General features: G+C 34.2%; 1 long non-coding RNA gene across 1 annotated transcript in view; it reads right to left on the reverse strand.

Annotated features, from left to right (window-relative positions):
- Positions 1-218: 218 nt before the first annotated feature.
- Positions 219-14,268, reverse strand: part of LOC129022632 (uncharacterized) — a 60,315-nt gene continuing 46,265 nt past the window's right edge. The window contains exon 8 of the long non-coding RNA XR_008496497.2: positions 219-1,463. This is a non-coding gene — a long non-coding RNA (uncharacterized LOC129022632). The remainder of the gene's footprint in view (positions 1,464-14,268) is intronic.

A 14,268-nucleotide genomic window follows, 5' to 3' on the forward strand; every position in this document is an offset into this window, starting at 1 on the left:
GGCAGGTAGTGATTTGAATGAAGTATTATAGAAACTTCTGGAATGTTGGCAGTATTTGCATTCTTGATTTGGATGCTAGTTTTGTGGGTATGTTCAATTTGTGAAAATTAAATATATATATATATATGAAGTTGAAATGGCCTATAAATATTTGTTTTCTAAAGCCAATGATGCAATATTCAAATACTTCTTGAATTATTGTACTAAGGTAGGCATTCAATAATACAGTCATCCACAAACTTTATTATTAATAGTAAAAGAAATAAAAAGAGCACAGTAGGGGAGATGAGTGACAAACAAGAGGAAAATAAAAGGTAACTTTGTGAGAGGCAAAGTTTTGAATCTTAAGGAGTAGTGGAGTCTGTTCTGTGCTTCATGTGATGTGACAATAAATTTCAGCTCTGCCCTCCTGGCTGACAGCTGTTTTCAAGATGAGAGAGGGAAATAAGAATGATTTTTTCTTGAATAAAACAGATGGTTACTTAGGTGTGTAAATTTTTTCCAACGGAAGATTACAAAAGCAGAAAGACACGTGCTTTGTACACAGTCTTTTGTTTTATACTTTTATTGAAACTGTTAGCTGCATTGCCAACTGTCATTTTCAGTTGTCACTAATGTAACCAATGTAAAAATGAGAAATAAATATTATGGTCACTAAAACTGCTGTTGTGTTTGACGTGTATGTATATTGTCTGTTCGATAGATGTTTCTCTCTTGTTATATGTTTATTTTTCAATTTTACACATCTGTCTATACACATTGTCTTTCCATATATATTAACATATGCACCGTTAAACGATTATTGGCATAACTATTAATAGTTGCAAATCTGCTATAAAACCACAGCCAACCAATTTTTCTACACAAGAGAAATTATTTTACTCCAGTTTAGTAACTGAGCTACATTGGTATATAGCTGTAAGCACTTACGTTATTGCAAAGGTGTTTTAGCGATTTAGCAATATTCTTTGTGATCTTTACTGGAGAGGAACCAAAAATACTGAGGCTGTTATTCTATTGTAAATCTGTTACCCTTACTCTCTAGATTTCTAGCTAATTCCTTCCTCAGGAGCAGTCCTAAATCGTACTCTGGTACAACAAGAGACTTAGGTGTAGGCCCTTGTTGAACCAGGTTCCTTTAATCCCCAAAAGACAAAAAATAAAGAAGCCATCACAACCCCTCTCTTCAGCTCTTTCTAATAACATGGAAGATATTTCAGCAATGGGCTTATTTAAATGACATACCAGACAGTTCACACTATGATAAAATTCTCAGTATCTGGGTCCCCTCCCTTTATGATAGGAGTAGTGATGGGAACATCGAGTCATTGAGAATAGTGTTTAAAGTTCATCTTCTGGTTGAGCCAGGGAGATGATGACTTTCTCAGTGTTTAAAGTTCATCTTCTTGCTGAGCCAGGGAGAAGACCATTTTCTCTGGAAAGTTTAGGAAATCTGGGAAAGACTGAAAAAACAAGGTTAATATCAGAGTAATGAATGCCCTTTAATCTAACCCACAGGCATGTAGGATACCTTAATTTGAACAGAACGATCACATCCATTCTGTCTTTATTAAGCATGACCTATTGAAAGCTCTGTTTATGTTGGCTTATATACCAGGAGACACATCCAGTCACTCTCTAAAAAAACCAAGGACACAAACCAAAACAGAGGAAAGAATCCAGTAAACTACAATGGTGTCATCCTACCCAAGGAATTTGAAATGTAGCAAGAGTAACACAGCTGCCATAGGTACCTCAGTGTTGAAACAAACAAATGCTCCCATCTTAATTTGGGAAACATTATATTCTCCTGTTCTTAAAAATAAAGGTTGTTTTCAGTAATTTTCTGTTGCATTATCTCTAAATACTGAAGCATAGTTGGGGTATATATCTATTGTATATATAATAAATATACATATATACTTAGCTTTATGTATATACATATATTCACCCGTAAAAAATACATATATGTGTTTTTTATATATATATATATAAAGTATGTATATATACTAAACTTGAATTGGGAACACGATCTTCTAAGCATGAACATAACTAAAGATATCTATACGCCTAAATACTTCTCTAGATACTTAAATATATATTTCCTTTTTTTTTAGCATTTTGATTACTATAACTCTAGACAACTTCCAGCAAGAACAAATTTTACATGCAGTATAAAGATTTCACTTTCAGTATAAAGATGTGAGACTCTATTAGCTGAGGAATTATGTCAACCCTTCATTTTATTTTGAATAGAAGTATCAATCACTACATGAACATTTACATGAAAACAGTGTAACTTAATTTCTTTCTGAAACAGAATGTTTTTTATATTAGAGCATTACGTTTGAAATTTAATATCTGTATAAATTAGTCACTTTTATAAGCTATATTAAACTTGTATGTCATGGAAATAGACATGAAAAATCATGAATAAAATACAGAAAATAAATTATTATCAAATTTCTTTTTATAAGAATGGAATATTAATAACTAATAATTGAAAACAGATAACCTTTAATCATTATTTAATATGCGTTTTATGTTTTTCTAAGTAATTTATATCTCATAATTAATTTAATCTTTACTACACTCCTGGCAGGTAGATGATTTTACAAATGACTGACATAGAGCAGAGAGAGAAAATATATTTTTCTCAAGTTTACAGCTGATTTGTTGCATAACAGGAATTTGGATCCTGACATTGCAGCTAGTTTAAATCATAGGCTTAATTCTGTGCCGTGTACTTTTTTTGCTTCTCTTGTAACTGATTATGTTTCTCCAGATTTGTATTTTTAAATCTATATTAGATTTACTTTCTACATCTTTCAGTTAACATGTTATTAAATTTTTCAAAAGTTTTAAAATTATGTGTAATTATATGTCACTTTCAAATTTGGGGAAATAAACTTGGAATGTAAATAAGTATATAATACAATTGGAAACAACCTTGTTATTTAAATGACTTCACTACTATGGATCAGAATTGTTTTTTCATCTTTGAGACAAGTATATTAGAGGAAGTGGCAAATGCCCTACTATTTAGATTCTGAAAAATTCAAAAGCAATGATTCAAAGGCAAAAATTCAAAACCAATAATTTCCTTAACATGACATGAGGAAATTTTCCGACTTTGCTTTCTGCTTTCGATGATTGGTGATATGTTGAGGAAGATGAAGTTTATGCAAACTGGTTCCTGACACTGTCCTATGACTTTAGAACTATTCCTCATCTAGATCTTGCTTTCAAAACACTTTGTAAATTATAAATAGCGACACAATGCCCCCAGATAGTAAGTACAATGTAGAGACTTACATGATATGCATTCCCTCAAAATAACAACTACAAATCAAATACCAAGATGAATCATAACTTTAGCTATTCTTTCTGAAACTCATTCCAGAAAGGAAATGTAAAGTTTTCAACCTTTAATCTCACCCTATTGTACTCTGTGCTTGAAGTTTCAATAAGTTTCAAGTGACACATGAGACTAGCTAGGAGACACTGTTAAGTGATGTTCACGTCTCAGTTCTTAATGGGGACTTTTTTCTTCTTTGGATCTTGTAAATGGCATTTCTTTCTTATTCTTCCTTCAGTGATGGACCTAAATACTTTGAAAGACCCTCTACCAATCACTCTGGTCATACTTCATGCTGAATAGCACTGTGCTGCCCAGAAAGGAAGAAACCAAACGTGTTTGTGGCACCGACCTAGAGGTATATGTCAAAATATATATGTACAAAGCCACAAGACTTATTAAAGTCATTGTCAATTTTTTGCCCTTGAAAATTTACAATTAGCTACATGGGAGTATAAAGTCATTCATCCAACTCTTTTGACTCATTCTTCTATAGTGCTTTCTCTTTCTCTCTTTTTCCCTTAATGAGAAGGATAAAAATATTGTAATTTAGATGTGATGCAACATTTATCTTTGTAAGGAAAGAGACTGATAACACTGACATTTCAAGTAAAGTCTATAATTTCTTCAGAAAAAAAAGACAAATGCCATATAAACACAGCCTGTCACCAGTCTTAATCTTTAGAAAACAAGGTGTTAAATTCCACCAAAAAATTATCAATTACACTTTTCCTATTGAGAGACATTAATTTTATTATCATTCATCTGTGTTCTATTTATCTAATTAATATTTAAAATATTACTATTTTTAACAATTAATTAAGTTTCCTGTACACACATATACCCAATTTTCTCTATTTTTGATATTTTTTACCTCTTGAATATCCAAAAATGAGCTTAAGTTAGCATACTAAGATTATGCAACATTGTTTCAATTTCTCTTGATAATTATCCATGACCAATTCAACAAAATTTATCTCTAAAATATTTGCCTGCCTTCACGATCATCATCAATGCTGTCCTATAACAATCTCTCATCAGCTTTCACTTGGACAACCTCATAATTGTTCTTTCTCCATTTGGCCCCCTTAAATAAATTTGCATCAAGCCTCAAGGATGATACACCTAAAAGGATATATACACCTAAAAGGATATAGGTGATACACCTAAAAGGATGATAAATCAAAAAGGATATATTTCCATCAAGCCTCAAGGATGATACACCTAAAAGGATATATGATACACCTAAAAGATGATACATCTAAAAGGATGATACACCTAAAAGGATATATATACACCTAAAAGGATATACACCTAAAAGGATACACCTAAAAGGATATATGCCATAACCCTGATTTAAATGCCTAATTGTCACCCTGGCACATATTATGATAGTTCATCAATGGAAAGGCTTAGTCGAAGAAACTTTTCTTTTTTTTTTCTTTGAGATGGAATCTCACACTGTCGCCCAGGCTGGGTTGCAGTGGCGCGATCTCCTCTCACTGCAACCTCCGCCTCCTGGGTTCAAGTGATTCTCGTGCCTCAGCCTCCTGAGTAACTGGGATTATAAGCACCCGCCATCATGCGTGGCTAATTTTTTTTTTTTTTTTTTTTTTGTATTTTTAGTAGACACAGGGTTTCGCTATGTTGGCCAGGCTGGTCTTGAACTCCTGAACTCGTGATTTGCCCACCTCAGCCTTCCAAAGTGCTGCAATTACAGACGTGAGCCACTGCATCCGGCCAGCTGAAGAAAGTTTTTTCCACTTGAATTTTCAGCCTACCCTGCTCCTTTCCCTATTATTATATAGCATAAACTTAGAAGTTATTCCTTTCAATAGTCTCCTAGGCAATTCTGCTTCTCAAATCATCACTATAACCCTTTAGCCATCCTTCCTCACTCTGACTTACTGACAACAGTCAATCTGCTAATAGTGACAAAGTTTTTCATTCTTCCATCTCTTTGTATCACCTAGTGTAACTCTCATAACTCTCAAACTGCCACTTTACACATTATTAATAAGCAAAGAGGTGGTTATTAATAGGGTTAGGGTTAATTTTCTTAGAAATGGTTATTAATACGGTTATCAATGTTGGCACAATGATAACCAAATAATTAGCTATCAATAATTTGTAAAGTGGAAGTTTGAGAGTGATGAGAGTTAAACTAGGTGATACAAAGAGATCCCTCTGCAAACCATATTTATCTACCCTTTCATGCTAATATATTTGCCTACAACAAGAGTCAGTCCTCCGCCTGTGTGATTTTGTTAGAACAGTTACACTCATTGCCACATATGTCGTTAATATCTATTTTTGCACTACAAGGGTAAAGTTGAAAAATGTAGAAGCCAACACATGGCCTTCAATGCCTAAAATTTTTGCTATTAGTTATAGAAAAAGTCCCAACCCCGACCTACAATATACTTTTGTTCCTTCAACTATCTAATCTCTACTTACATTCAAGATTGAGACGCATTAGTTCTACATGAAAACAAAAGAATATGCATACTGCCCATTGAGATTGGGTTACCACCACTTCTCTAAGCAAGCCTTTGTTTCCTGAACAGCCATACTCTTTAAGCATATGTTTATTCTACAGAAATTTCCTGTTTATTTTTCTGTCCTTGCTGTATTCTCCTTTGTAAGAGATGCTTTTCCTTTTTCTATCTGCATCACAAATACCTAGAGCGTAGCAAGCAGATAATATTGTTTGCAGACTTGAAATGGCAGGAATAGTGCTGGCAAGTGAAGATCCCACCATTATTATCTGCCTAAAGTCAAAGGGATGAAAAGTAGTAGGAAAAATGTTGTGATTACTATTTCTTACAATACAGCATTATAATGGCACTAGTTGAGATAACAAGTAAAAAAACAATGGAAGTTAATTAAGAGAAAAAACCTGATTGCCAGAAAGTAAGTCTGTCAAGAAAGTTTTGTACTAAGAGGAAAAAATAGATTTCAGATCCCAACCATGTGCCAAACGCATCTTGCTAGGATGGTATTAATGATCCAATTTTCTTATTTAGCTAAAACCCTAAGAAAAGGAATAATATATCTATGCCCCCAAACTAAGAAATAGATGAATGTTACGTTCTGTCACTTTCTGAAGTTCATGGCTCTTTAGACTAGATGAGAACAGGTTGCCCGAAAATCTCTTTTCCCAAAGCAGTAATGTGGGATCTGAATGGCTATTAAACAAGCTCAAGTATGGAATGTACACATACAAAACAGTTTGATTTATCTCTTTTTACTGCCCTAGAATGTACAGTTTTACATTTTCCTTTCCTAATGGGAGGCTGATTCCTTAATGATATCTTAGGGTGATACCATGACTTTTCATTCACTTTGATATTCTAAGGATTCTGCCCAGCCTGGATGAAAATACTAACCTCAACCCTCCTCAAATCCTATCTCCTACCCTTCCCTCAGTAGGCTTGTACTTGAGATTGTGAAGTGGGTGAGGAAAGGTAGCCAGGTTTTCACTAGGGTTTGAACTATAGATTGTGAGAGTGGTGGATGGGGGGTGGGGAGGGTATGATTTGGTTCTAGGACAAACTTTTCTCTGTTAACTTCCAGTATCCAATTCTCTCTTTTTTATATAACAGCATTTTAAGTATTGTTAATATATCTCTATCCTAACTCTCGGTTGCTGCATCAAAAGAAAAAGACTAAATACAAATAACATATCCCTCATAAGTATCAAACTCAATAAATAAATGTACCCAATAAATACAGCATTAGAATATAAGAATATATTTTCAGTACATTTGTTACCTATGTAATTTGAATAGATTAACTGAATACATTTTTAATGTATTCAGGAATGTGAAGAATACATTCACAGAAATACATTTTGAAATGTTCTGCCATATTTTCAATAAAAGACATATGAACAATAATACATCTGCAGGGAAAATAGTCTTGAGTTTTTTTGTTTTTGAGTAAGGAATTTATAAGGACTTTTTACATCCTCTATTGGTTTTTGAAGGCTGATAATAACTCTGGGTTTGAAGGTATTCTCTCCTCCTTTTCAAGCATACGACTATTCCTTCTCATTCTGGAGACATGGGCTGCTTAAACCAGCATTTCACCCTCAAATATTTCCAGCAAAGAAAGAACCATGTTCTGTGCTCATAGTTGTCCCCAACAAACAGGTGACACATGTCAAGTTTTCCTATGAATATTCTACCCATACTGTCCCCAGCCTGGTTATATTGCTAATTCCGCAATTTAGCAAACTCCTTGCCAGGGATCAAGATCTCAGTGTCCTCTATCTGTATACAATGCAGCCAACAAAAAGATTGAGATCATGTCCTTTGCAGGGACATGGATGGAGCTGGAGGCCATTATCCTGAGCAAACACACACAGGAACAGAAAATCAAATACTGTATGTTCTCACGTGTAAGTGGGAGCTAAATGATGAGAACACATGGACACATAGAAGAGAACAACAGCACGCACTGGGGCGTTTTGGAGGGTGGAGGGTTGGAAGAAGAGGGTCAGGGAAAACAACTGATGGGTATGAGGCCTAATACCTGGGTGATGAAACAACCTGTACAACCAAGCCCCATTACAGAAATTTACCTATGTAACAAACCTGCACTAATACCCCTGAACTTTTAATAAAAGTTAAACATATATAAATATACATATGTATATAATCTCTTGATATTGAAGAGTGTGTGTGTATATAATATATATAATGTATTTACATATATATTATATGTACACAAAGTGTGGCAATCAGGGCCATAAGAATGCTCAGGGAAACTTGGGACAGAACAGGGATTTCTGCAATGAGGTGAGACAAGGGATAAAATTAAGGAAATTATGTTATTTCCATGTTAAATGGTGACCCAGAAGGCACAGAGCCTTGAGGATGCTCAGATTGCACCAGTTATTAAACTCTAACTCAACATGATCATATTTTCCTCCATCTTAGAGGCTCAGGATCTTTTTTTGTTTTAAGAGATAAAGTCTTGCTATGTTGCTCAGGGCTCAAATGATATTCCAGCCTCAGTGGAATACATTTTAGTGGCTCATTTTCAAGTCTTAAGAGTTTCTCAAGTGATCATCTATTCTGTTCTGCTACTCTACACACACACACACACACACACACACACACACACACACACACACTTACTTCAAAATCAAGAGATTGCCCCCTTCCTTGGTTTGGGAAACGGAAAATAAAACATCTCAGAAATCCCAAAGCAACACAATTCTTCATTTACTTTTCCCTAAAGGCTATATAGATAGAGACAGATAGGTGGGGACCTGGGGTGATGGTTGTGGAATATGAGAACCAGCGTGGCCATCTACTAATAAATTCTCAGAAACAATTATGCTTATAATTTTTATAGTTTCTTGGTCATGTGTTTGGAGTATAAAGTATTTAGTGTCTCTTTTTCTTCATTCTTGAATTCTAGTTGAAAAAGCCAAAGCAACTGGAAAGATCCATTCAAAATTACATCTTACAAGTATTAACAATTGAATTTTCAGAGAGGGAACACTGGTTAAGAAAGTCACATGGATCTGAATAGTAAAATATATGGAGACACAAAAGGACATGGTATATTGAACAACCCTGAATGCTTAGAATTTTGGAATGCAAAAATCAAAAAGTAAAGAGGAGAAGGTGAAGAGGGAAAGGTTTTCAGGAAACAGATGAGCAAGTGTCTTACATGCTCTATTTAAAGTTTCAAACATAGTCAAGAAATTTGCTTTTTATATTAAAGCATATTCTTATCTAGATATAACAGAAATTTTCAGAAATGTATCTCACATTATTTGCTTTAAGCAATTCTACCAAAATTGAATATCTTTATCCATTGGATCTAAAGAGCCTCATGGCTGGGCAAAGTGGATCACACTTGTCATCCAAACACTTTGGGAAGCCCAGGAGGGAGGATCCTTTGAGCCCAGTAGTTTGAGGCCAGCCTGGGCAACATAAGGATACCCCATCTCTACCAAAAAATAAAAATAAAAATAACCAGGCATGGTGGCTCATATCATGTGGTTCCAGCTACTCAGGAAACTCAGTGGGGGAGGATCCACCAGGAGGCTGAGGCTGCAATGAGCTGTGATCGTGCCACTGCACTCCAGCCTGGGCAATAGAGCAGATTGTCTCAAAAGATATAAATAAATGAATAATTAAATAAATTATAAAGATCTTCACAAGCATAAAGGGTAAAATTTATGTAAAACACATTTTTATTATTTTCACAATGTCTTACTTAAAACAGGAAAGATTCTCAACATGATTTTTATACACTTTAAATTTTAGCATCAAAATTTGAATAAAGATGTTGAAAATAGTTCAGTTTACAGCTCTGTGGGGAAACTCCCGAGAACTAGATGGTTGGAACAAATATCAAATCAGAAAAATATTAAAGATGGCTGAACAAGAGCAGACTATTAGATGGAATATATAAAAATCAGTTAACACCAAAAAAAGTAAGTGTGCTGCATGTTCTGAAGCTATAAATTACCCTGAATTACTCACCTATCTAAAGAATATGATCTCTGTGGGTTTTTAAGTGGATATTAAAGGAAGCCTCATTATGCACAGAGCAGATTTTTATAACTCTGGAAAGAATATGCCAAATAGTATAAAAATCTGGAAGCATGGTTGAATAACATTATCAGTTTCCAAAGATAAAATAGGAAATTCTAAGAATAAAAGTGTTGTCCATTTTTATGCTACATTCTCCAGTAAAAATAGCCAATGTTTCAAGTGATGACAATAAGTAGGGATTGAGAAGTATAACTTTATTCTATAAGTAAATGATATTACATTGTCAAAGTGAACAATGTATATTTGATTAAAATGTACAAATATGAAGAACCACAAAGTGGAATCTTTATAATAAGACTCAAATATTGAAATTTGATTAAAAATAAATGAAGCATGAACATGATTTTTTCTTTTTTATTGATACATATTCTCTGATGGGAAATATCTATTGAAATTTTTTAATGTCTAAAAAGTTGTTTTCATTTGTAATAAAATGAATATTATATAAGCATAAATATTTTAAATATTAAATTAAAAATTTCATATGCTTCAATATTACATTCATAAAAGATGTTTAAAGAATCTATTGACAAGATAATCAGTAGAGATACATTTATATTTTACAAATTAAAAAAGGACCAGATAAAAGGTAATTTTAATGTGCAGATAAGGTTTTGAAAAGAGATGAATAAGTCTAAACATGTACGCCAATGAAATTGTCTACTCTAATTGGATAAATTTTATTTTGAGATCTTAATATAAACTTTATTTAACTCAGGAAAAAAACATATTTAGGCAAACATTACGAAGCATAAAACTTGCTGCTCAAAAAATCTAGATGGAAAGCTAGCCTTTAGAGAATTATACAATTAAAGTATAGTTTTCTTTTTTTTTCTTTTTTTATTATACTTTAAGCTCTAGGGTGCATGGGCACAACGTGCAGGTTTGTTACACATGTATACATGTGCCATGTTGGTGTGCTGCAACCATTAACTCGTCATTTACATTAGGTATATCTCCTAATGCTTTTCTAGTGAGCTGTATTTTAGCTGAAAGTAAGAACCTAATTTCTTAGTGGAAAAAAGCAAATGTAGACAGTCAAGGTAAGGTGTTTCAAGTGAAAGGAGAAAGGAAAAGTCAAGCCTCATGGCCATTGTATCACTTGGAAGTCACACTTTATGTCATCATCACTAGTGACGACACACATCTCTTAATATCACTAAGTCCTCTGGCTCTCCTTTGTGTGTATGGTATGTGGATGTCAATCATTTCTAATAGTTGAGTTTTAGAAACAACCTTACACATTAAGTTTATGTAATCTCTAATCATCAAAAATTGCAAAGTCTTCATTGTGCCCTGCAAGCCTCTGCTAATCTTTAGGTTTTCACTAGCTCTAAATTTACTCTTATGGTAATTTATATTAAACCATTTCATATAATAAACTGCATATATAATTGAAAAGGATTTACAATTATGATAAAATAGTTATCTAATTGCTTTAATTCTCCATTATTTTCCTAGTAGACTACTGAATTCCTGAATTTCCAATTCAATGTGCGCCCTAAATTTACCACAGTGTTACTTTCAACGACTTACTCTCCACATAGATTCTCATGCTATTTAATTTTAGTTATGAGCAAATACAACTATCTTCATTGAATCATGTAGGGTGTTGATATAAAATTTGTTTGCAGCTTATCTATTATATTTTGAGAATTATAATACAGATCATAATACAAGAGGTATGTGCAAGACATGAAGATCACAAAATAAACACAAAAGTAGAGTTTTAACCCACAATTTCACAGTCTTACAGGGAAGATAGACACATATCAGGTAGTATAATAACGTGTGAAGTGCAATAACAAAGATTCAGATAACACTGTGAGTCCACAATGAAAATACACTATTCAGACTTGGGAAATAAGAGGCGGTTTTCTAGGTAAGTTGATGACTAAGCTGGCCCCAAAAGAACACATTAGGAGAAGTGTAATGTGGGACTGGAGAGATAAAGGAAAAGGTGTTTCAGGCTGAAAAAGCCATAGGAACAACAAGAAATAATTACATATGTGGAAAATGTTCAGGAAATTAAAAGCAGGAACAGAAGCATAAATTCTAGAGGAAAAAGATTCAGATAATAAGATAGAAGAGTGCAGTCATGAAGATTCCTCTCAACTGCAGTGGTTTTAGAAACTGAAGGATTGGAATATAGAAAGATATTTATGTGGAGAGTTAGGGAGGGCAAGGTGATAAACATTACTCCGAGATTTGGACTTTGGGTGGAAGATCGTAATGGCAAAAAACCACATAGGAATACAGAAAAAAAGGGTACTGCTTACATAGTTTATCCATTAGAGTTGTAAGACTGCAATCAATAGAAGATAATGTTGGCTATCTTACGTAGAAAGGAAACTTGTTGGGAATAGTAGGCAGCCTCTAAGATGTTTCCCAATCATGTGAATCCCCTAGGATTCACAGCCTTGTATAATCCCCTTCCACTGACTGTGGGCTGAATTTATTGACTTACTTCTAATGAACAGAATAAGCTGAAGTGATGGGATATTACCTCAGGGATTAGGTTAACAAGAATGCTGTGGTTTTAATCATGGATGTTCTCTCTTTCCCTCTTGGATCACCAACCCTCGTAAAACACAGCTGCCATGCTGTAAGAAAACCTTGTAGAGAGGCCCATATAGCAAGTTTGGAAACAAACTTTCTGAGGTCTGCCAACAGCCACATGAGTGAGCTCACCTGCCCCAGCTGAGGCTGGCAATAGCTGCAGCCCCACCAACAGCATGATTGCAATCTCATTAGAAAACTAGAGCTGGAGGCACCCAGCTAAACCACTCCCAAATCCCTGAGCTACGGACACTGTAAGAAACAATCAACGTGGTCATTCTCAGTTGTTTCATTTTGAGGTAATTTGCTTTACATTAACAAATAACTAACACAGGAAGATATCAGATGGGACATAGTTAGAATAGTAGCTATGAAAATAGGACAGCATCCAGAAAAGAAACCGAAGCAGCAAGAATTGCTCAACCATGCAAGCGGAATGCCATCATTGAAATAAGTGGACTTCAAGTTTTTGGTCCTTGTATTACAATATCCAGAATGATGGAGAAAGAATCCAATTGTCTGTTTCAGAAACATGCTCACCCTGAGGCCACAATATGGTAAATTAAAATACCTGCAAAAATAGCCTTTTACATTCTCTAAACACTCCTTTGGCATCTGCAGTGAGAGGGCAGAGCTCCTGGACTGACAAAAATGCATTCAAATGAGAGAGAGAGATTTTTCCGAAATAAAACCAAGCAGCCATCAAGAAAGACAAACTGGTGTTGGGTATACAACACACAGTGAATGCCCACTATCTGGGGAGGAAGGAATCTACTATTGGACATAGTAACATTTTTATGACATCTAGGTGAAGATGTGCATGAACAGTTTAATATATGGGTCTAAGCTTAAATGAGAGAAGCCAGGACACCGTTGAGAGTCATCAGCACTTAGCTGGCATTGGAGTAAAGATAAATTTATTTTTTCATTTGTGGGAAGCAGGTCAAATAAGAAGAGACTTTAACTGATGATGGGATGCTATGAAGTACCAACAATGCAAAGAAATATCTCAAAGAAATATCAACATTTTAAAGAAAAAGAGAAGCACATAGAGATAATAAGAAATAACAGTAATTTGAGAAGAATCAACAGAATCTTGGGCACCGAAGTCAAGGAGAAGAGAATTTCAAAGAAGTGACTGGCAGTATCAGTTGTACTAGAATATTTCAGTAAAATATCAACTCCGAAATGGCCTTTACTTTTGGAAATCAATGTTGATGGATACCTTTCCTGAAAACATGTCAGTCATATCAATATCAATATCAAAATCGTGTTCATAAAAGTTGGTGGCTATTCTTTGCACTTAGAATCAAGTTCCAAGTTCTAGGCTTACTTTCAAAATTCTCACATATTATATCTGCTCAATTTAGCACCTGTAAAGACTGTTTATCTCCCTGGCAAGATTATATAATAAGCCAACTTGAAAACAGTTTAAATTACAAGCTGACACTAAACAAAGTCTGTCTTTCTAGTTCGCTTCGTCTCCCTCAAGCATGTGTGTCTGAATTTCCATGGAGTCAATAAAACAGAGTTATAGAGTTCACTATATCTTTAATCTTTTCCCTCTTGTCTGCTAATTGCAAAGAAAGCAGACTGAGTTTAGATACTGTTAGGCTGTTTATAATTATCCACCTTTGCTTGACTATGTATTCTTTTTAGTACAGAAAACCAATCAACAAACAAACAAAAAAACAACCAATTGTCACTGTGTGATTTATTTCCTAAACTAAACCACCATCAAACAGATAGCTACACTAATATAAACACAATTTT

The sequence above is a fragment of the Pongo pygmaeus genome, chromosome 22 (assembly GCF_028885625.2).
Source record: "Pongo pygmaeus isolate AG05252 chromosome 22, NHGRI_mPonPyg2-v2.0_pri, whole genome shotgun sequence".
NCBI lineage: Eukaryota > Metazoa > Chordata > Mammalia > Primates > Hominidae > Pongo > Pongo pygmaeus.